Source organism: Tursiops truncatus, chromosome 4, assembly GCF_011762595.2.
Source record: "Tursiops truncatus isolate mTurTru1 chromosome 4, mTurTru1.mat.Y, whole genome shotgun sequence".
NCBI classification, from domain to species: Eukaryota; Metazoa; Chordata; class Mammalia; order Artiodactyla; family Delphinidae; genus Tursiops; species Tursiops truncatus.
In genome coordinates, this window is record NC_047037.1 from 30900389 (window position 1) to 30923898 (window position 23510).

A 23510-nucleotide genomic window follows, 5' to 3' on the forward strand; every position below is an offset into this window, starting at 1 on the left:
CACATCTGCAGAACAGATAGAATGTCAAAGACAGCACTCAGACAACTAAAAACAGTGGGTGGACTGCCAGGGAAAAACCAAGTGCCATTCTAGTGATCATCCATAACCACGGCTTTCCCAGGAAGTGAGAGCTCCCCACACTGTGCTCTAACACAAAGCGCACTGAGCCTTTCTCATGAGATGCTAGGCCGCCTTAAGACTTCATGGATCCTCTTTGGGCCTCTGTTTCCTCCAGCACTTGGCTGGGCTCTGTGAATTACAAACTGCGCTCGTCACAGTTCCCTTGGAAGCTGCCAATACTAGCCATTTCCCACTGCAACTAGAATAGTTCTGCTGTTATCTGTTTTATATATTGGATGGATCTCTAAAATATATTTTATTTGAAAAAACAAACTTATATAGCTAAAAAACATTATTAAAAATCACATGATTAAAAAAATAACATTCACCCTTCAGACTGTTAATCACAAAGGTAAAAATATAAATTTATAATGGACGGATCTGAAAGTTACCACCTTAACACCTTGGTTAAACTTAGAATCACTAATGGTGGGATAATCAGATATATACCTTCCAATTCGATGTAATATGGAGACTGAATATCATGTATGGATTTTTCTTGCCAAGAATATTTAGCTTTAATCAAACTTTCAGATTTAATGTCCAATTATAGGAAATACAGGCCAGTAGAGAAATAAGCTACACACCACCATAAGTAAACAGAGAAATTCATTATATGGCTCACTATAAGACAACTGGCCTGGTCTCTTCAATAAGTCAGTATCATGAGGGAAAAAGCACATGTGTGGAGCTGCGTTGGGGGGGGGAAGTGGTGGAAAGAACACCAACTATAAAGGCTCTGAGGTGGGAGCATGTCTTGAATATTTTAGCAAGAGTGAGAATGCCAGTGTGACTAGACTTTGACTTTTATTGAGTGAGATAGGAAGCTACTAAAGAATTCTGAGCAGAGAAATACATGATCTGACTTACTTTTTAAACAAGACCATTCTAGTTGCTCTTATGAGAATGGACCACAGGGGACAAGAGTAGAAGCAGGGAGACCAAAAAGGGGGCCAAATTTGCCTCGAATAATCCAGGTAAAAGATGATGTTGGCTTGGACCAGGTGGTAGCAGGGGAAGGGTGAAAAGTCAGATTCTGGATATATTTTGAAACAAGAGCCAGTGGGACAGATGTGTCGGTTTTGTGGAGAAGAGGGAGGTCAAGGATGAATCTAAGGGTTGATTTTTTTAAAACTGTTGTTTGTTTGCTTGAACAACTGGAAGAAGAGAACTGACTTAATTCATACTGGGAAGACTGCAGGAGGAACAGATTTGTTGGTGGGAGAGGGAGCAGCTGTGGCAAGAAGGTCAGTAGTTCAGTTTTGGCCGTTACTTTTGAGGTGCCTACTAGGCAGTCAGGTAAAGGTGTGCAGAATGCTATTAAAGAATTAAATCTGGACTTCTGGGGAGAAATTTAGGATTATACAAATTTGAGAGTTATATTTAAAGCCTTGAGACTAGATGAGATCACCAAGGGAGGGAATATAGAAAGGAAAGAAATATATATAAATATTTATTCCATAATAAATCTTATTCTACAAGATTCTATAGAAATCTCTATTTCTATATAGGAATAGAATACAGAAAGAAACATCCAAAGGCTGAGCTTAGGAGCACTCAAACATGCAGAGTAGTGCTGTCTAATAGAACTTTCTAAGACGATGAAATATTTATATATCTGTGCCATTCATGTGGCTATTGAGCACCTGTAATATGGCTAATGCAACTGAATAACTGAAAACTTAATTTAAATAGCTACATGAGCTAGTGGCTATAGTGCTAGACAGCCCAGACCTAGAGTCTGGGGAAGTGAAGGAGAGGAGAGAGAAAAGAAGTGGTCAGAGAGGGAGGAATTGTGAGACAGTTCTCCATGGGTCTCTCGTGTTTCTGTACACATTGCAAGCAAGGCACTGCCTGTCTTGATAGTCAGTGATATAATATTTTATATGATATGATAGTTCCATATGATCTTTTTCAAGAATGTCTGTATAGCAAACAGCCTTGGAAAACTTGGTACTATCTCCCTCTGGAGCAAAGAGAAGGCATGCTTATTGACCATTATAAAATATTTGGGTTCTCTAAGATCAGGTTTCGTTTCTAATAACTCAACTCACTATGTGGAAAGGTGTAGTCTGGCCCCCTTCACATTGTCTCAGAGTAACTAGTGCTAAGGGAACCAGTACAAAAAGACTCCTACTCTGGCTACTGCTATTGCTGTAAGTAATAAACTGTCTTTCATCTCTGATGTAGAAGTCTTGTGTCTTCTACCACTATTCATGAAACTGGCAAGCTAACTTGTTAGCTTACAAATAGGGTAAAATCTTAGATCTGCATAGTTCTTGACAAGTATTTTAAAATAAAGTGAAGAAGGTATTACAAGGAGGAGACAGTGGTTAACTCTGCTCCTGAATGTTAAGTCAGATAACTGTAGAGAAATGTTTTGATGGAATTTTGGGAGCAGAAATATGACTGGCTTGAGTACAAAAAAAGAATGGGAAGACAAAAACTAGCAACAGACTACAGACAACTCTTCCAAGAAGTTTTGCTGTGAAGTTTAACTGAAACAAGGCAATAGTAAGAGGGGAAAGTGGAGTCAAGGAGGATTATTTTTAAGATGGGGGAAAATACAAGCATATTTTCGTGTATAAGACAATGATTCAGAGAGGGTAAAACTGATATAAGACAAAGAATTACGAAGCACTTATTAGGTTAGCTCTTTCACAGTAAGAGGAAAGAAAGCAGAGGATACGGATACTACTACAAGTAGTAGGTAGGTATAGTTGTGAAAGCCTGTGAAAGCTCTTTTTCTTCTATTTCTTTTCTGTAACTAGGAATCAAGGTCATCAATTGAAAGTGAAGACTGGGGAGGAGATGGTGAACATGTAAGGAGATTGAAGACATGCAATAATCATCTAGGAGGAAATGAAACAGAAAATGACTGGAGAAATCTAGTATGATTGCCAGGCAGCATTATGGGCCCACTTAAGGTTATGATCATTAATTTAATGCAAGCTCAGCAGCATGATTTCACAGGCATGGAATAGGCAAAGAATTGGATTTAATCAGTGCTGTGGTTCAGCCAGGCAAGGCTGCTGAAGTGAGAAAGAGGCAAAAGAACTGAGGATGTATGCAAGGGAGAGATGAAGATGATGATGATGATGATGAAGAGGAGGAGGAGGGGGAACTCCAAGCCTCTATACCATCTCCAGAAATCTTAACCCTTCCACTGAGCCCTGTGGACTCATGGGTAGACAACAGCAAAATCCCCAGGTCCTGGATCTCTTTTCTGAAGCTTTCTTCAACTTCCTTTACCTTCTTATTGAAATTGAAACTGTACTTTCCTCTGAGGATGCTGATTTCCCTGTAGCTCTCTTAGATGACAACTCTTTTTCTCTTCCACGCCCTTCAAACATGAGGTCTGCTTGGTGTCATTCTGGTTCCTCATTGCTACTTTCACACCATTCTCCACCTGCCCTCTACCCAAATCCCCTGCTCTGAGTCACATAACATTAGACTTTACAACCCACCACCCTTCCTTATTGCAGGATTGAAGGCTCCCCAAGGTCACTCCCTTTCATTCCTTGATTTTACCTTTTGGTTCATGTCACTCCAACACTATTTCTAGTGTAATTCTTATTGATTTTGACATTCAAATAGATAGTCCATCTGATGTCCTGGCCTCTTAGGTTCTTGACCTTTTCTCCACGGTGTTAAATATGTTGATCTTGTTTACTACCCTGTCTCAGCCACTTTCTCCCATGATCCTACCCTACACCTTTAGAACATTTAAAAGTATATTTTAATAACCACACATCTCAAGGCCTATCACTTACCAAAAATTTATTGGTGAGTCAGAGTAAGAATACCCTCACTAGCCTCCACTGGCAGAGTCAAGAAAATGGTCATACATCCGGCATAAGACCATTCTCTGCAGGAATTCATGCCAGCATCAACAGCAGATAATGAGAGCGCAAGGAGGAGAACTAGACATGTTTCCTCTTGAGGACTCTTATCTTGGGCTTGTATTCCTTAGATGCAGGGGAGAGGTGTGTGTGAAGGACTGCGGGAGAGGCAGAGGCATGCTGCTATGCTGACTGATCCTTCTTGTACTGGGCTTGCAGAGGGAAGATTAGCATTACTACACCATCATTTTAAAAGTATTGATATGCTAGGTATTGTGCTGAGCATTTAAACGCATTATCTAATTTAATTTTTATGCCAGCATTGAGCACAGTGTTATCTCCATTTCACAGATGAGGAAACTGAGGCTAAGGGAAGTTAAAAGAAAAAACTTGCTCATATTACATACTTAGAAAGTGGAAAAACTGATTTGAGCACAATTTTCTGTAAAATGGAAGCCCCTCTGTCCATATTAAAGCCAAAGGAGCTGGGATAGTCAGTACCTGAGTCCCTGCCATAATTCCATATTTCTCAACATCTAGAGAAGGAATTGTCTCAAATCTCAGTAGGCACAAGAAAAAGAAAGGAAGGATGGAAGGACAGAAGGAAGGAAGGACGGATGAATATAAATCTATAGAACAGTGAAGTTCTTTGTAGTAACCTGGACAGCAAGAACACAAGTTTTTTTTAACCCCAATTTTGTGTTTCAGAAACCTTGAAAACTTAATAAATTTATTAGTGAATGATTAAATTGTGACACATATAATATCCATATAAAATAAAATCATAACAGATAAGTTGAGTAAAATTTAGACCCTTAAAAACCAATGAATAATGTTAATGCTACTTATTTGAACGTCAGACTATAAGTATATTACCAAACTTTGTAAGCATAATTAAGACAATGAGCTTGTTCAATAATAAAACTGAGAAATAATTAAAAGCATATTCACAAATGGCATCATATCCAGAAATAGAACTATATACAAGACATGCCATAGAACCAAGCACAAAGCTTAACTTTTATTATTTTAGAACAAGTGACCTATGAGATTAAATCAACAGGAGGGACATAAAAAATGCAGAAGACTCTAAACATGGAAGAGCTGCAAACATCAGGGCAAGAAAAAAATTAATGTAAGTGTAAAACATGAGATTTGATTTGGAGGAAACATAAATACAAAGATTTAGTGCAAAGAGTCTCTGAACAAAAGGAACTTAGAAATAATTTCCATTTATTCATGAGGTATTTATTAAGCATTTATAGCACTGCTACAGTTTCTCAGGAAGGGAAATGATGGGTTTCAGGTGGCAGGGGGATGGATCAGGGAAGCAGAAGCAGAGGTGAGTCAGAAAGCCACTGCAATTTACTCATCCTTATATCCCCAATGTGGAGCCAGTGCACAGCATAAGATAGGAATTCAGTGTTATTTTCTTAATGTATGAACTGTCAGATGCTGTGAAGCACCCCAAAATTCAACTGGGGTAGGGGAGCAGGGCAAAAGCCCAATGGAAATATCTACAGGCAAGAAGGAAATGCAGACTATTTTGAGCTGACAACCTTCACGGTTTTCACATGTCCCTCAACAGAACACACTGCTTCCCCATTTCTTTGTTTCTGCCCTGGATACAGCTTTGGTATCTTACTTATTGAGCCAACTGATCCCTTCTATTTAATCAACCTTGACCTATCTTAGCTGAAGTTGTAACACAAATAAGATCATTAGTTCATTCACTTTTGCTCCAATCCAGTGAATCTCTGAGCTTGCCCAATGGAAGAGCGTAGGAAGCACTTGTCTGTCTGTAAGACAATTTAAGGCAAAAGGTTGTGGCCCTGTGGGCTCAAGAGTAGTACCTAACTAAATAAAACAACCCTTGGGGTACAAGTCTGAGTCACCACCTCTAGTGGGGCTCTGTGGCCACAATTTCAGCAGAAAATTTTTCATTCAATATAATAATAGGTGTGTTTGGGAGAGCAGGGAGCTGGAAAAAAGGATGCTGAGATCAGACAGGAAAGCAGAACTGAGAACAAGGTTCAAAGGGTGACATGATGGGCATCCGAACCAAAAGGCTAGAAGCAGGTATGGAGGTTGAGCACAGAGTCAGAAATTTGAGAGCAGGAGAGCTGAGAATAAACAGAGTTATCTGCTATAATAGAACAAGTGAGGCTGTTCATGACTTGCTTTGTATTTGCTGGTCATACATGTGGTATGTCAGACTGAGCTGACAGGTCCAAGTCTAGGGTCAGGGCAGCCACCAAGCCTGCCTCACCAACCTGTCATTCAGCCTCAAGTACCCTGAGGGATATGATGAGAACCCTGAGACACTCCCAAAGTTCTTCATTCAGTTGACATTCTGCATGTGGGACTAAGGGACCTCTGTGTTCCTGTAGATGAGGTCTAGCAAGGGTTTACTTGTTATTAATTACTTACTGTACAGACAGAAAACCCAGTATAGCCTAGTATATACACAACCAGAGTACCTTATGGGGGCAATAGATCTTTTTACAGATACCTTGGTAGGTGTCTGTAAGGTCCCAAAAGTGGAATGGCCATCTGACATATTTGTAGGCCATACCCAGGATATAAACTCACTAAGGGCTAACAACCCTATCTCCAAAATCTCTCTCAATTTTGACCACTTCTCATTAGAATCCTGCTAGTCTTGGCCCAAATTATCCAGCTTTCTCTCCTGCACTATCATCATGGCCTTTTAACTGGTCTCTCTGCTTCCACTCGAGCCTCTCCATACTCCAGTCATTTTCCAAACAGCACAACTAGAGGAAAACAAACCAGAGTGAATCACTCTCCTATTTAAAATGCTCCAGTGCTTACCTACTCCATTTTGAACAAAATCTAAACTCCTCTACCATGGCCTAATATAGCTCCAGAATCTGCCTACCACTTCCCTCACCTCATCTTGTACTGCTCTTCCTTGGCCTTTGTTTTGGTTCCTCCAATAGACTCTTCTCCCTTGACCAAGGCCCTGTTTCATTACTCTCTACCCCATTACCCAGTTTACTGTCTGTATCAGCACTTATCAGTACCTGTAACTGTTTTATTTATTGTTTACACATTTACTGTATTTTCCCTGCAATAGAATGTAGGCTCCACAAAGGTAAGGATCCTGTTTGCTTGTTCATCACTGTATCCCAACACCAGTACAGTGCCTGGTATAAAGGAAGAACTTAATGAGGAAGGAAAGGGAAAAGGGAAGGAAGCAATTTGCTAATATACTGCCATTTCTGATTCTTTAGATGAGACTAGACTAGGAAAAAAGTCACCTTTTAAAACTAGTTTCAGGACAGACTGACTGACACCATCTAGGATGAAGAGGCCCTCTTGGACATTTCTGATAACTGCTTATCCTAACCTTCATTTTACTTAATGAGAAGGTTTAGCACATGCCTTGTACCTAAGACCAGTATCCCTGGCCCCTATCACAAATGCCCTAGCACTGAGAGGCAACATACAGAAGACGATCCACTAGAACTGCATGACTCCCTTCCAATACACACTGAGAAAGACTGCCTACCAAAGGAGGATTGATTATTTGTGTACTATGGCTAGGAAATTTCTTTTATACAAGTCTACTCATCAATATATCTCTGGTTCACCTGTAAGGGGGCTCTGTACTACCCTGATCTCCAAACTTAGCTGACACATGTCCAAATCCCTAGAGAATGTATTCCTGTATAGGCATTTGGTTACCAAAGCATCTGAGAACATTCTGTCAACCAGGTCTTAGTCCTTTAAGAAAAGTGACACATCCACACTGATAAATGGGGACCATTAAGAGCTTCTGCTGGTAGTATTATCACTCAGTACATCTACCCCTAGTGGTGTTCCTCCTTATGAATGCCCTTGCTACTACTCACCTGTGCTATGCATGAATGGCTCAAGACAAACCCAACCCCAGCACTTTGGAGTGGGAGGACTAGGCCATTTGAATGTTGGCGGTTACCAAGCTAGGTGAGCTGGATGGAACTTAATGGAGCTCCCCAATCTGATTTCTCATCTGCCTAAACAGACTTTTATCATGACTGTAGCTGGGAAACAGACTGCAGACCAAGGTATCTATCCATACCTTGACAGACATTACAGTACAGGTCTTAGGAAAAATTTTGGTTAAATTCCTAAAGTTTTAATCATTTACTTTATCTCATCTTCTAGGGTCCTCATTCCTGTTGGATGGGAATCAGCTGTAAAGATTATTGGGGAAACAAAGTTGCCTAAGGTTATAGAATGGACAGTGGGTGGTTCACTTTGTAAACTGACCTGATTTTTTTAATTGAAGTGTAGGTGATTTACAATGTTGTATTAGTTTCAAGTGATTCAGTTATACATACATATATATATATATATATATATGTATATTCTTTTTCAGATGCTCTTCGTTTATAGGTTATTACAAAATACTGAGTACAGTTCTCTGTGCTATACAGTAGGTGCTTCTTGGTTATCTATTTTATATATAGTAGTGTGTATATGTTAATTCCAAACTCCTAATTTATCCCTCCCCCCACCTTTCTCCTTTGGTAACAGTAAGTTTTTCTTGTCTGGGGGTCTATTTCTGTTTTGTATATAAGTTCATTTGTATCATTTGTTTTTATTTATTTTCTTTCTTTTAAAAAATTTTTAAAATTTAACTATAATTGAGTTACAATGTTGTGTTAGTTTTAGGTGTACAGCAAAGTGATTCAGTTTTATATATATATTCATTTGTATCATTTTTCTTAGATTCCACGTATAAGTGCTATCACAGGATATTTGTCTTTCTCTGGCTTACTTCACTTAGGATAATCTCTAGATCCATCCATGTTGCTGCACATGGCATTATTTCATTCTTTTTTATGGCTGAGTAATATTCCATTGTATACATGTACATCTTCTTTACCCATTCCTCTGTTGAAGTGCATTTAGGTTGCTTCCATGTCTTGGCTATTGTAAATAGTGCTGCAATGAACACTGAGGCACGTGTATCTTTTTGAATTATAGTTTTCTCTGGATATATGCCCAGGAGTGCGATTGTCGGATCATATGGTAGCTCTATTTTTAGTTTTTTAAACAACCTCCATACTGTTCTCCATAGTGGCTGCACCAATTTACATTCCCACCAACAGTGCAGGAGGGTTCCTTTCTCTCCACACCCTCTCCAGCATTTATTATTTGTAGACTTTTTGATGATGGCCATTCTGACTGGTGTGAGGTGATACGTCGCAGTTTTGATTTGCATTTCTCTAATAATTAGCGATGTTGAGCATCTTTTCATGTGCCTTTTGGCCATCTGGATGTCTTCTTTGGAAAAACGTCTATTTAGATCTTCTGTCCATTTTTTGACTGGGTTGTTTGTTTGTTTTTTTTGATATTGAGCTGTACAAGCTGTTTGTATATTTTAGAGATTAATCCCTTGTCAGTTGCATAGTTTGCAAATATTTCCTCCCATTCTGTAGGTTGTCTTTTTGTTTTGTTTATGGTTTCCTTTGTTATGCAAAAGCTTTTAAGTTTAATTAGGTCCCATTTGTTTTTTTGTTTGTTCATTTCGTTTTTATTCCCACTAATCCAGGAGATGGATCCAAAAAGATATTGTTGCGATTTATGTAAACTGACCTAATCTTCCTAGGAAGATTACATTTAGGAGACTATTATACTGTTGTCTTTTTTTTTGTGGGGGCGTACATATTTTATAATCTCCTCTTTTTTTTCAGAGCTCAGGGCACCAATCCATTCCTTCTTAAACAAGTCTTCTCTCCTATGTACTGAACAAGAGATATCCCTACTTCTTAGGGACCTGCCTTGTTCACAGGCAAGGCGGGACAACTTTATTGAGTCACAACTGTTTTCCAATCCCTGGTCAAGTTTAGTTGAGACACTGACTCAAGGTAAGCCAATCATGTTTTCTCTCCTAGGAACCTGGAATTGAAGCACTGGAATACTGTCAATTAGGTGAGAGCTCTGGGTCTTAAAGTCCTACAGAATTGATGGCTGAGACCACTGTTTTGGGGCATCCCACAATGAGCAACATGGCGGGAGAAGCTGGTGTCAAGAAAACAGAACACATATAACACAGAGAGAAAGAGAGAGAGGAGTATGTTCAGTTTCTAAAATTGCAGTGAACTGATGTGCTCCCTGTGTATTTTTCCTATAAATAAACTTTTTACAAATATATCTTTTTTTATGTTATTTTTTATTTTTTTGCGGTACGCGGGCCTCTCACTGTTGTGGGCTCTCCCGCCGCAGAGCACAGGCTCCGGACGCGCAGGCCCAGCGGCCATGGCTCACGGGCCCAGCCGCTCCGCGGCATGTGGGATCTTTCTGGACCGGGGCACGAACCCGTGTCCCCCGCATTGGCAGGCAGACTCTCAACCACTGCACCACCAGGGAAGCCCACAAATATATCTTTAAGTGGATATTTATTCCTTACAACCAATCATTTTCTATGACATGAAAACATACACCTTCATTGATATTCTCTCTCCATTTTTCTTTCAGCTCTTGCTTTCATAATACTCTACTGCATTCCCTCTCCTGGTCTTTCTTCATTTAATCTGTAACCAAAAAAACTTCACCATATGTAATGGATACGTAATGTGTTTTTTTGTTGTTGTTTTTTTTTTTAGCAGCCTAGAGTCTTTTGGACATTCTAATCTTTGATTATAATGGGGCAGTTGAGCAATACATGTGTCCATGTGCCTACTTTTAAGACCAAAGCAACAACATATATGGAAAGGGGGAAATCATTACCCTTCTGAAAGTGAGTGGCAATGTTGTGCTCTTCAGTTAAAGGGCCTCATCCCATGACACATCCTGTCCCTACATTCTGAGGATGGTATGTCTTTTCCAGGCTGGCCATTCTGGATCCAGGCCCAATCTGACATCAATCAGTACAATTTCAGTGATCAGGCCTACAATGCAGATCAGTGTTTCGCAACCTTTCTTGAATAATGAATGTTTTTTAAAAAATAATACTGTGAACCTCCTTAGGAATTTAAAAAATTATTTTAAAAAAATTTCTTATGACACAAGATAAAAGAGTTTTAAGTAAAAATATTTCATCTTAGTTCAGCATATTATTAAAGCTTTATTATAAAGCTCATGTGGCAAAGTCTTTAATTATACTGTTAATATTTAAGGACAAATTTTGACTTCTATTCACAGTAGATGAACTGTTTTATCATGGAAAGAAAATCACATGTTGTCAAATAAAATTGTCAAAAAGTTAAAAGATGGATTAACAACCAATATCCTGAGAAAACCATAGTTCGAAAAGGTACATGCACCCCAGTGTTCACTGCAGCACTATTTATAATAGTCAAGACATGGATGCAACCTAAATGTCCATCAACAGAGGAATGGATAAAGAAGATGTGGTACATATATACAATGGAATATTACTCCGCCATAAAAAAAGAATGAAATGCCATTTGCAGCAACATGGATGGACCTAGATATTATCATACTAAGTAAAGTAAGTCAGACAGAGAAAGACAAATATCCTATGATATTACTTACATGTGGAATCTAAAAGAAACATACAAATGAATTTATTTACAAAACAGAAACAGACTCACAGACTTCGAAAACAAACTTATGGTTACCAAAGGGGATAGGTGCAGGGAGGGATAAATTAGGAGTTTGGGATTAACATATACACACTACTATATATAAAATAGATAATCACCAAGGACCTACTGTATAGCACAGGGAACTCTACTCAATATTTTGTAATAACCTATATGGGAAAGAATCTAAAAAAGAATGGATGTATGTATAACGGAATCACTTTGCTGTATACCTGAAACTAAAAGAACACTGTAAATCAACTGTACTCTAATATAAAATTAAATTTAATAAATGGACTTGGCACCAAATGTATATTGAGATGTAGGCTGAAATTTAATCCACATTATAGCAGCCAAAACAAACAAACGTTAAAAACCTGATACTCGGAATTCTTCCATTTTGAGCTTATAAAAATCAAGTCTTATTTTGATAATTTGGAGGTTTAGTTTTTTGTTTGTTTGTTTGTTTTTTAAATAAATTCATTTATTTATTTATTTTTGGCTGAGTTGGGTCTTTGTTACTGAGTGCGGGCTTTCTCTAGTTGTGGCGAGTGGGGTCTACTCTATGTTGCGGTGTGTGGGCTTCTCATTGCGGTGGCTTCTCTTGTTGCGGAACACGGGCTCTAGTCATGCGGGCTTCAGTAGTCGTGGTTCATGGGCTCTAGAGCGCAGGCTCAGTAGTTGTGGTGCCCGGGCTTAGTTGCTCCACAGCATGTGGGATCTTCCCGGACCAGGGCTCAAACCCGTGTCCCCTGCATTGGCAGGCAGATTCTTAACCACTGCACCACCAGGGAAGCCCTGGAGGTTTAGTTTAATCAAGGTAGAAGAAATGGTTTCATGCTGCTCTTTGAGAGAAGTTCTCAGCAAACATATACTTCAGATCTTTATCACCAATAAACAAAAAGCCAGTTGGACAGAATAACCCTGTATATTTTTTCTTTTTCATATTTTCAAGTGTTTAAATCTTTCCTTTTGAGAATCTGAAGTACCTAAACAGAATAAGATCAATGATAATAAAATAAACATCCAGCTATCTATAACACTAGTTGTATAGTAAGTTGAAAATGAATTCTTTTTAGAGCAAACCTCTTCCTTATTTCATACCACATGGAGTCTCTCAATTGACAATTCATTTTAGAAATGAAATCATCTGAATTTGATTAGACCCCTTCTATGTTTCATGATATTCAATACAGTATCTTTACCTTGCTATTTGTATTTGGTTAACCAACCTGAAATTATTTTCTCTAGAGTAGCTTTAAGAATAGGAAATAGCAAATGCCAATTATAAGCATGTATGAATACACATGACTTTAAACTAAGGCATGCCTGGCTAATGTTTTTATATTTAAAATGATTAAAAAAACCTTTTTATTTTGAGTTAATTATAGATTTCCAGAAGAACTGCAAAGAGAATACAGAGAATTCCCTTATACCCTTCACCCAGCTTCCTTTAATCATGTAGTTTTTTAAGTATTAGAAACATCTTGATATTTCATAAAAATTTTGATCAGATGAATGCAAATTACGTATTTCATAAAGAGCATCTTGAAATAGTTTTGCAGAACTATCATTTTTCATGCTCCTCATTAATCTATGATATCTTGACATGTGTTTCACACATGTTCCATCTTTAACCAACAATCCATTATGAGTACAAATTAAACTATACTTAAAACTAAGAACAACACTTAAAAACAGTATAATGGTCCTTCTTAAACTCTTCCAAACAGTAGAAGAGGAGGGAATACTTCCAAACTCATTTTATTTTAAAAAAATTTTTATTGGAGTATAGTTGATTTACAATGTTGTGTTAGTTTCAGGTGTACAGCAAAGTGAATTATTATAAATATACATATATCCACTCTTTTTTAGATTCTTTTCCCATATAGGCCATTACAGATTACTGAGTAGAGTTCCCTGTGCTATAGAGTAGGTCGTTATTACTTATCTATTTTATATATGGTACTGTGTATATGTCAGTCCCAATCTACCAATTTATCCCCCCCCCCACTCCCTGGTAACCATAAGTTTGTTTTCTACATCTGTGACTCTACTTCTGTTTTGTAAATAAGTTTATTTGTACCCTATTTTTTTAGATTCCACATATAAGTGGTATCATATGACACTTGTCTTTCTCTGTCTGACTTGCTTCACTCATTATGACAACTCTACGTCCGTCTATGTTGCTGCAAATGGCATTATTTTGCTTGTTTTACAGCTGAGTAATATTCCACTGTATATATGTACCACATCTTCTTTACCCATTCCTCTGTTGATGGGCATTTAGGTTGCTTCCATGACCTGGCTATTGTAAACAGTGCTGCAATGAACACCGGGGTGGGGTGCATGTATCTTTTCGAATTATGGTTTTCTCTGGGTATATGCTCAGTAGTGGGATTGCTGGGTCATATGGTATTTCTAATTTTAGTTTTTTAAACAACCTCCATACTGTTCTCCAGAGTGGCTGTACCAATTTACATTCCCACCAACAGGGTAGGAGGGTTCTTTTCTCCACACCCTCTCCAGCATTTACTGTTTGTAGATTTTTTTGATGATGTCCATTCTGACCAGTGTAAGGTGATACCTCATTGTAGTTTTGATTTGCATTTCTCTAATGATTAGTGATGCTGAGCCTCATTTCATGTGCTTTTAGGCCATCTGTATGTCTTTGGAGAAATGTCTATTTAGATCTTCCACCCATGTTTTGATTGGGTTATTTCCTTTTTTTGATATTGAGCTGCATGAGCTGTTTGTATGTTTTGGAGATTAATCCCTTGTCAGTTGCATCATTTGCAAATATTTTCTCCCATTCTGAGGGTTGTCTTTTTGTTTTGTTTATGGTTTCCTTTGCTGTGCAAAAGCTTTTAAGTTTAATTAGATCCCATTTGTTTATTTTTGTTTTTATTTTCATTACTCTAGGAGGTGGATCAAAAAAGATCTTGCTGTCATTTATGTCAAAGAGTGTTCTGCCTATGTTTTCCTCTAAGAGTTTTATAGTGTCCAGCCTTACATTTAGGTCTTTAATCCATTTTGAGTTTATTTTTGTGTATGATGTTAGGGAGTGTTCTAATTTCATTCTTTTATATGTAGCTGTCCAGTTTTCCCAGCACCACTTGTTAAAGAGACTGTCTTTTCTCCATTGTATATTCTTGCCTCCTTTGTCATAGATTAGAAGACCATAGGTACGTGGGTCAAACCCTTTTTATGAGGCCAGCATTACCCTTAATTCAACCAGACAACAACATTATAAAAAAAGAAAATTACATGCCAATATCTTTGATGAACAAAGATGAGATGAAAATCCTTAACAAAATATTAGCAAATTGAAATCAACAATACAGTAAAAGAATAATATACCATGGTCAAGTGGAATCTATTCCAGGGATGCAAGGATGGTTCAACGCCCACAAATCAATCAATATGACACACTGCATTAACAAAATGAAGGATAAAAAGCATATGATCATCTCAATAAATGCAGAAAAAGCATTTGCCAAAAATCACAATCCATTCATGATAAAAACTCTCATCAAACTGGGAATAGAGGAAATATACCTCAACATAAGAGAGGCCATATATGACAAGCTCACAGCTAGCATGAGATTCAACAGTGAAAAGCTGAAAGCTTTTCCTCTAATATCGGGAACAAGACAAGGAGACCCACTCTTACCACATTTATTCAACATAGTATTTGAAGTCCTAGCCAGAGTATTCAGGAAGAAAAAGAAGTAAAGGAATTCAAATCAGAAAGGAAGAAATAGGGCTTCCCTGGTGGCACAGTGGTTGAGAGTCCACCTGCCGATGCAGGGGACATTGGTTCGTGCCCCGGTCCGGGAAGATCCCACATGCAGTGGAGCGGCTGGGCCCGTGAGCCATGGCCGCTGAGCCTGCGCGTCCGGAGCCTGTGCTCCGCAACGGGAGAGGCCACAACAGTGAGAGGCCCACGTACCAAAAAAAAAGAAAGGAAGAAATAAAACTATATTCACAAACGACACAGTATTACATATAGAAAACTCTAAAAACTCTACTAAAAAACTGTCAGGACTAATAAACAAATTCAGTAAACTTGTAGGATACAAAATCAATACACAAAAATCAGCTGCACTTCTATATGCTAATAATGAGCCATCAGAATGAGAAATTAAGAAAACAACAGCATTTACACTTGCATTAAAAAGAATAAAATACCTAGGAATAAAGGGTGCTCAACATCACTCATCATCAGAGGAATATAAATCAAAACCACAATGAGCTATCACTTCACACCTGTTAGAATGGCTATTATCAGGAAGACAACAAGTAATAAGCATTGGCCAGGATGTGGAGAAAGGGGAACCCTTGTGCAAGGTAAAGTAAATTGGTGCAGCCCCTATGGAAAACAATATGGAGGTTCCTCAAAAGATTAAAAATAGAACTACCATATGATCCAGCAATTCCACTTCTGGGTATGTATCTGAAAGAAATGAAAACACTAACTTGAAAAGGTATCTGCACTCCCATGTTCACTGAAGCTTTATAATAGCTAAGACATGGAAACAACCCAAGTTGCTTTTTAAATGGGAAAAACATTTAAATAACTGGTTTATTAATTTCCAAAAAGCAATTACTGATACAGAAACTATTATTGCCTTCAATTATATGAATTGATTCTAAGATCAATTTATAAGCTAATTCTAACATTTCACATGGAAGTGGAAATGTGAAAGAGCCAAGAGAACCTTGGCTGGGGGGCGGGGGCAACAAAGACAAAGTAGTAGCAATATTTTTTCCTTAAACTGAGCAGTGGATAACAAGTGTTCATTGTACTGCTATGCTTTACATCTTACATATGTTTTATAAATATTGTGCTGTAGATGTTTAATTTTTTTTTTTTTGGCGGTACGCGGGCCTCTCACTGTTGTGGCCTCTCCCATTGCGGAGCACAGGCTCCGGACACGCAGGCTCAGCGGCCATGGCTCACGGGCCCAGCCGCTCCGCGGCATGTGGGATCTTCCCGGACCGGGGCATGAACCCGTTGTCCCCTGCATCGGCAGATGGATTCTCAACCACTGCACCACCAGGGAAGCCTGATGTTTAATATTTTTAAAAAGAACAAAGAAAGAAGACCTTGCCTACCAAAAATCACAATTTATTATCAAGCTATAGTAATTAAAAGTGTGTTAATGTCACAGAAGCAAAGATCAATGGAACTAAATAGAGTCCTAAAACCAACCTATACATATATGAGAATCTATTAACTGATAATTTGACATGCCACTTATTAGAAAAATTATTATTCAAATGGATAGCCAACTGAACAAGAGTCCTCTCTTACACTATTCACAAAAATAAATTCCAGATGAATTAAAGATTTAAATTTTATATAAAAGTATAAGAAAATGTAAGATACTATGTTTATATCTTAAGGCAGGAAAGATATCCATTTAAAAGTTAGTTAAAAAAAAAGTTAGTAAAAAAAAAAAGTAAAGTCAAAAGCCATGAAAGCAAAGATAGGTAAATCTGACATCAAAATTAAAAACCATTACTAACAAAGGGAGAGGACTACAACAGATTGGAGGAAAATGTACCATTTTCATAAATAAAGAATGAGTATCTAGAAGCCAAAGAACTCCTATAAATAAATAAAAAGTATTCACTATCTGCATATAACAGGAAAAAACAAAAATAAGCGTGCTTAAACAAAACAGAAGTTAAATTTCTCTTATGCAAAAGAAGTTGAGGGCTGGTGCAGCAGCTTGACCAAATGCTCAGAGACCCAGACTTTCTGGCTCACTGAGCTACCACCATGGTCCTCATAGTCTAGGATGGCTGGTAGAGCTCCAGTCATTACATCTGTGTTCCAATATATAGAATGTGTGAAGGGATGAGGGAGTGCCTCCTCTCTTGAAGGAGCCTTCAGAAAGTCATATCAAACCCTTCTGCTTATGTATTGTTAGCTAAAACTTACCTAGTTATACTTAGCTCCAAGGAAGCCAAAGAATATAGTCTTCTGGATGGGCAGCAATGGACCTGGCTAAAAACTGGGGTTCCTATTACTAAAGATGAAGGAAGAATGGATCACAGGAGGTAACCAGCAGTCTTTGCTATGCAATCCGAATAGAAAAGAAAAAAAGAAATACAAATGGTCAAAAACTAGAAAAGATGGTCAACCACATGGAAATAAAAATTAAAACAAGGGGAGAGGAGTTTAAAAAACTTTTGAGAGAGGCAAAAATTTGCAAGTTGGTGAAGGCATGAGGATTTTTGTCCTCTGTTAATTTTTAACAAAGAGAATGTATTCTATATTCCTAGTGTAACTAAAAGGAATAAAAATATTTTATTTATTAAAAAACATAAACACATTACTGCTTTTAATTATATTACATATTATATAGTTAAATAATATTAGTATAGATACCTTGGGGACCAATTTGGCATTATCTATTAAAATTTTGATTATATGACTATATGACCCAGTAATTCCATCTTTCAGTTGTTTATACAATATAAACATTCACACATTTGCATAAGTACAAGGATGTTCATTGCAGTAATGTTTAAAAGAGGAAAAACTGGAAACAACCCAAGTGTTCATCATCAGGGGAATAGACCTACTTAATTTTTTTCATAGCACTATTACCACTATCTGAAATTACATTATTTATTTATCTACTTATTTGTCATCTAGGAAATTAGCTCATCTAGGAAAAGAGTAGAGGCAAGGAGAACATATTTATATAATACTTGTTTGGTTAAAAATTCATTAGAAATAATGCATTGTCTTTTAAAATAATGAATCAAAACAGACACCATTCCAGCCTTTAATAACATGATCCCGCCAGAAGGCCCTCATGAAGGCCTGCAGGTTTACAGACAAGCTGAGAAACAATGACCCAGATGAAACCTCTTAACCTGCTATCCAGAGAGACCGTCATTGGACATGATCTGTTGCCCTTTTCTTTAGAGTCTGAGGCATTTCACAGTAGAATCAACACACTCTCTTCATTATGTGGAACCCTTAACTGCCTTTAATACATGGATTTCAATACTGCTGCCAACACTGAGTGAACCTCCATTCACTGAGCAGGGCCTGCCATGGGAAAGAGGTACCAACTAGAATGCCAGGAGAATGCCAAGATTGCCAAGACGTACCATGCTGACAGAAGACAAAATGCTGACACCTGAGCCACAGTGCTCGGGGCTTGGCACTGGTAGGAGTGCTGTGTTCATCAGTACTCATAGCAGGAGCATTCCAGGGCTCCATTCTCAAGGCTGTGAAACAGGGACTATGCCTGTGATCACGAAATGGAAGGGCTCAGTGTGCCTTTGCTATGATTTCTAAGTCCTTAATGACATACCCATTCACAGACACTAATCTCTGCTTTTTATTTCTAACCTCACAGACAAGCAGTTTTCAAACTGCTTAAAACAAAACAAAACAAAACAAAACTGGAGGGACTCAGTTCAAAAGAAAGCTTAAAGATGAATAAACATATGGGGGCATGGGAGAGAAATAGCCTCAATGCTCAGTCTTGGGGGGATGGGAGGAACACCCAGATTACTGAGAGATCTGGGAAGAAGAGTTTGAAATGGAAGGGAGTGCTGGGGAAAATGAACTTTAACAAAGACCTGAGAGAAGGAGCTTTGTAGATATTAGGGGAAAGCAAAGGTCCTGAGGCAGGGATGTAGCTGCTTTGTTGAAGGAAGAACAAGAACCATTTGTGACTGGGACAAAGTAAGCACAGGGGAGAGTTGTAGGAGATGAGATCAGGGAAGTAAAAGGGGGGTTAGATTATATAGGGCCTTGTAGGTAAGTGTAAAGCCTCTGATCAGAGAACTTACTTTTAACAGGGTCCCTCTAGCTGCTAGGAGAGCAAGGACAGAAGCAGGGAAAAAGAGGCTATGACAGTAATCCAGGTGAGATACAATGGTGGTTTGGACAAGGTAGAAGCAGTAGAGATATTGGGATGTGACCAATTCTAGATACATTCTGAATATAGAGCCAAGAGGGTTTGCTGATAGACTGAATGTGGGGTGAAAGAGAAAGAAGAGAGTCAAAGATGTTGCCAAGGTTTTTGGCCTGGGTTCCTGGAAGAATGGAGCTGCTATTTACCGAGATGGGACAGGCTGTGGGAAGAGTGGGTTTTAGAGGGGAAGAGGAGGAGTTCTGTTTTGAGATGTCTGTTAGATATCCAAATGGAGAGGTCAAGTAGGCACTTTGATATCAGAGTATGAGATTCAGAGAAGAGGTCTAACTTGGAGAAAAAAATTGGTAGTCCTTGGTGGTAGGATTGGTGTATATTTAAGGTCATGAGACTGGGTGAAATGACAAGAAAATAGGGTTGATAAGGAAGAATAGAGGTTTGAGGAATAAACAGCTCTCCAATTTTCAGAGGTCAGTTAGATGATGAAAACAAAAAGACTGAGAAGGAATCACCAGTAAGGTAGGAGGAAATCCAGAGAATGTAGTACTCTGGAAGCTAAGTGAAGAAAGCATTTCAAAGAAAGGAATAATCAACTGTGCAAAATGCTGTTGAAAGGTCAAGTAAGAAAAAGACTGAAAACTTACTCACTGGAGTTAGCAATGTGGAGGGTAAAGGCCTGACTCAAGAGAGAGGACTCGAGAGACTGGTGGAAAGGAACTGGACTGAGTCAGTTGACAACAGAGAGGAACAGATTTGGAGGAGGATGCAGGGTCAAGAGAGAGTTTGGACTTGTATCATAAGGCACTGTATCTCTAGTATCTAGCAAAGTGCCAAGCACATAGTGGTAACTCAATAAATATTTGTTGATTGAGATGAATGAGATCACTAACCACTGAATCAGGAAATAGTCTTAGTTCTAGAAGTTTAAAGGCTGATACATTGATATGTGAGAATTCTTGGTTCAATAAAAAGAACTGCCTTTATTCTCCTTCAAAGCCTGAAAACTCTTTAGTTTTGAAAACTATGACTCACACACCTAGAACAGCTATCCCTAAATTTGAGAAGAGGGACTTCCCTGGTGGCGTGGTGGTTAAGAATCCAAGCAATGGTCCGGGAAGATCCCACGTGCCGCGAAGCCACTAAGCCCGTGTGCCACAACTATAGAGCCTGCAATCTAGAGCCCGAGAGCCACAACTACTGAGCCCATGTGCCACAACTACTGAAGCCTGCGTGCCTAGAGCCCGTGCTCCACAATAAGAGAAGCCACCACAATGAGAAGCCCACGCACCACAACGAAGAGTAGCCCCCTCTCGCCGCAACTAGAGAAAGCCCACATGCAGCAACGAAGACCCAACACAGCCAAAAAAAATAATAATAATAATAAATAAATAAATTTATTTAAAAAATAAATAAATTTGAGAGGAATAGCAACAGAATTTGACAAATGCATGCTCTACAAGAAAATATACCTTTAATTTGGGATGGGTACAACATATCCAAATACCTTTTGTACCTGGGACTCTGTGACTGGCTGGATCCCAGCCCTCTAGTTATGTCATGACTCACTATGCACTAGAATGGAAGACCCTTGGTGGTTGCTGAAGGATCATACCACTCTTGGTGGTATCTGACAAGGGTCTAGTAATCAATATATAAAGAACTCTTAACTACTCAACAACAAAAAAGACAAACAGCCCAATTAAAAAACAGGCAAAGAACTTGAATAGACATCTCTCCAAAGAAAATATACAAATGGCCAACAAACACATTAAAAGATGCACAACATCATTAGTCACTAGAGAAATGCAAATCAAAATCACAGTGAGATATCACTTCACAACCACGAGGATGGCCATAACCAAAACCAAACCAAAACCAGAAAATAACAAGTGTTGACGAGGACGTGGAGAAACTATAACTTTCAAATACTGATAGCGGAAATGTAAAGTGGTGCAGTTGCTGTGGAAAAGTTTGGTAGTTCCTCAAAAAGTTAAACATAGAATCACCATATGATCCAGCAATTCCACTCCTAGGTATATACACAAAAGAATTGAAACAGGTATTCAAGTAAAAACTTGCACACGAAAGCTCTTGGCAACACTATCTACAGTAGCCAGAAGGTGTAAACAACTGAAATGTCCATCAACTGATAAACGGATAAACAAAAGGTGGTATATCCTTTCAGTGGAATTATTATTCAAAGACAGGAATGAATATTATTCAAAGAAAGGAACACATGCCACAACACGAATGAACCTTGTAAACATCATGCTAAATGAAAGAAGCAGCCAGATACAGGAAGTCTCATTTTGTGTGATTCCATTTATATGAAATGTCCAAAATAAACAACTCCATAGAGAAAGCAAGCAAACTGGTGGTTTCCAGGAAATAGGGGGAGAAAGGGATGGGGAATAACTGCTTAATGGGTACATGGCTTACTTCTGGGGTGATAAAAAATGTTCTGGAATTAGATAATGGTTATGGTTGCACAACACTGTGAATGTATTGAGATTCACTGATTGTACACTTTAAAATGATTAAAATGGTTAATTTTATGTTATGTGAATTTTAACTCAATAAAAGCAAGTCACACAGCTCACACTTGACAGATCAAGGTCATGCACTGACGAACTGACTCTAAATCCTATTACCATGCAACCACTGTTGTCTCCTTTACAAACCAAAGGAGCTCTGGACAACTTTGGCAGTGAACTTTTCCCTCCATCTATCACCATCAGGCATAGTACCTAACTATATTTGCAATAAAAGAATTCCTACAATTGCCTAAGCACATAAAAGTTTCTAAACAAAATATTTTCTTATCATAAACTCCCAGTATAAACCTTAAACCAAAGTCTGCTATTCATGTCACAAAGTCATCCTTCATTTAGAAGTTAACCATCGTGCACCTGATGAACCAATGACAGCTATGAAGGACAATCCCTTACAAGATGATACTCCTGTTTGCAAAAAGAGTACAGCAATGGGGCTTATGCCTTCAACTAATAAATACCATTCTTCACTAATAATCCTTGGCATTTTCCAACCCCTGTGGTTTCTGTTTTGCTGGTAGATCACAACTCTTAGAAACATGAAGTGTAAAACTGACCTTTAAACTCTCTTGTGCCAGATTAAGGTTGCCAGTGAGGCAGAAATGGATAAATGACAGATTGGTAGTGAACATCTGCATTACAACCCACTCCAGAGAGTCATTCTAATCCAAAGTCTTCAAGGTAACAGCATTCATACAACCTTTTGGAAACCAAAGTTTGTTTGGTGTTCTCTTCTTCTGCTTCTCTCTGAACTCAATGAGGGCCTAATTCTCCAACTTATATCCATACCCTTTAATCACCATCAATGATAAAGATTTCAAAGTATGAGAAATGTTACATACACGCAACTGGAAAACCAAACTGCAATATCAAGTTAATTAGAAAAAAACACAGCTGCAAAAACTATCCCTAGGGGGCTTCCCTGGTGGCGCAGTGGTTGAGAGTCCACCTGCCGATGCAGGGGACACGGGTTCGTGCCCCGGTCTGGGAAGATCCCACATGCCGCGGAGCGGCTAGGCCCGTGAGCCATGGCCGCTGAGCTTGCGCGTCCGGAGCCTGTGCTCCACAACGGGAGATGCCACAACAGTGAGAGGCCCGCGTACCGCAAGAAAAAAAAAAAAAACTATCCCTAGGAATGACAGCTAGATACATATTCCCTGACATAGCCAAGTATTCCATTTTCAACATGCCAACAATCTGGTCTTTGTTCATCAGTTCACTGAAAGGATGATGTCAGGGTCACTGGAGCCCTGCTGGTCCTTAGGAGTTCTATGGCTTTCCAGATAAGAAAGAGACTAAGGGCCTAATCACCAACATCTGAGCCTCAAGGGTCCTGGCAAAATATCTCCTCAGTGAAAAGCACAAAGTCTCCAAAACAAATATAAGCAAGACCCCTCTGAAATGGGGTAGACAGGTAATCAGGCACGACTGAGATACGTCCCTGAAAAGTCAGGAGAAGCGTTTGGGTAACCAACACAGACTAAGCACCTACCATAGAGACATGTAAGACACCTCCCCCTGCCTCATCAC

At 38.7% G+C, this 23510-nt stretch overlaps 1 protein-coding gene across 5 annotated transcripts in view; it reads right to left on the minus strand.

The window, feature by feature from the left end:
* Positions 1–23510, minus strand: part of PPP2R3A (protein phosphatase 2 regulatory subunit B''alpha) — a 224484-nt gene that overhangs the window by 195345 nt on the left and 5629 nt on the right. The window contains exon 1 of one of the 5 annotated variants that reach the window (XM_073803800.1): positions 17472–17590. The exons of 3 other annotated variants lie outside the window; for them this stretch is intronic. The gene's annotated coding sequence lies outside the window, so the exon portion shown is untranslated. Of the gene's footprint in view, positions 1–17471; positions 17591–23510 lie in introns of those variants that run through there. One more of the 5 variants, XM_019934214.3, reaches the window with a different exon arrangement.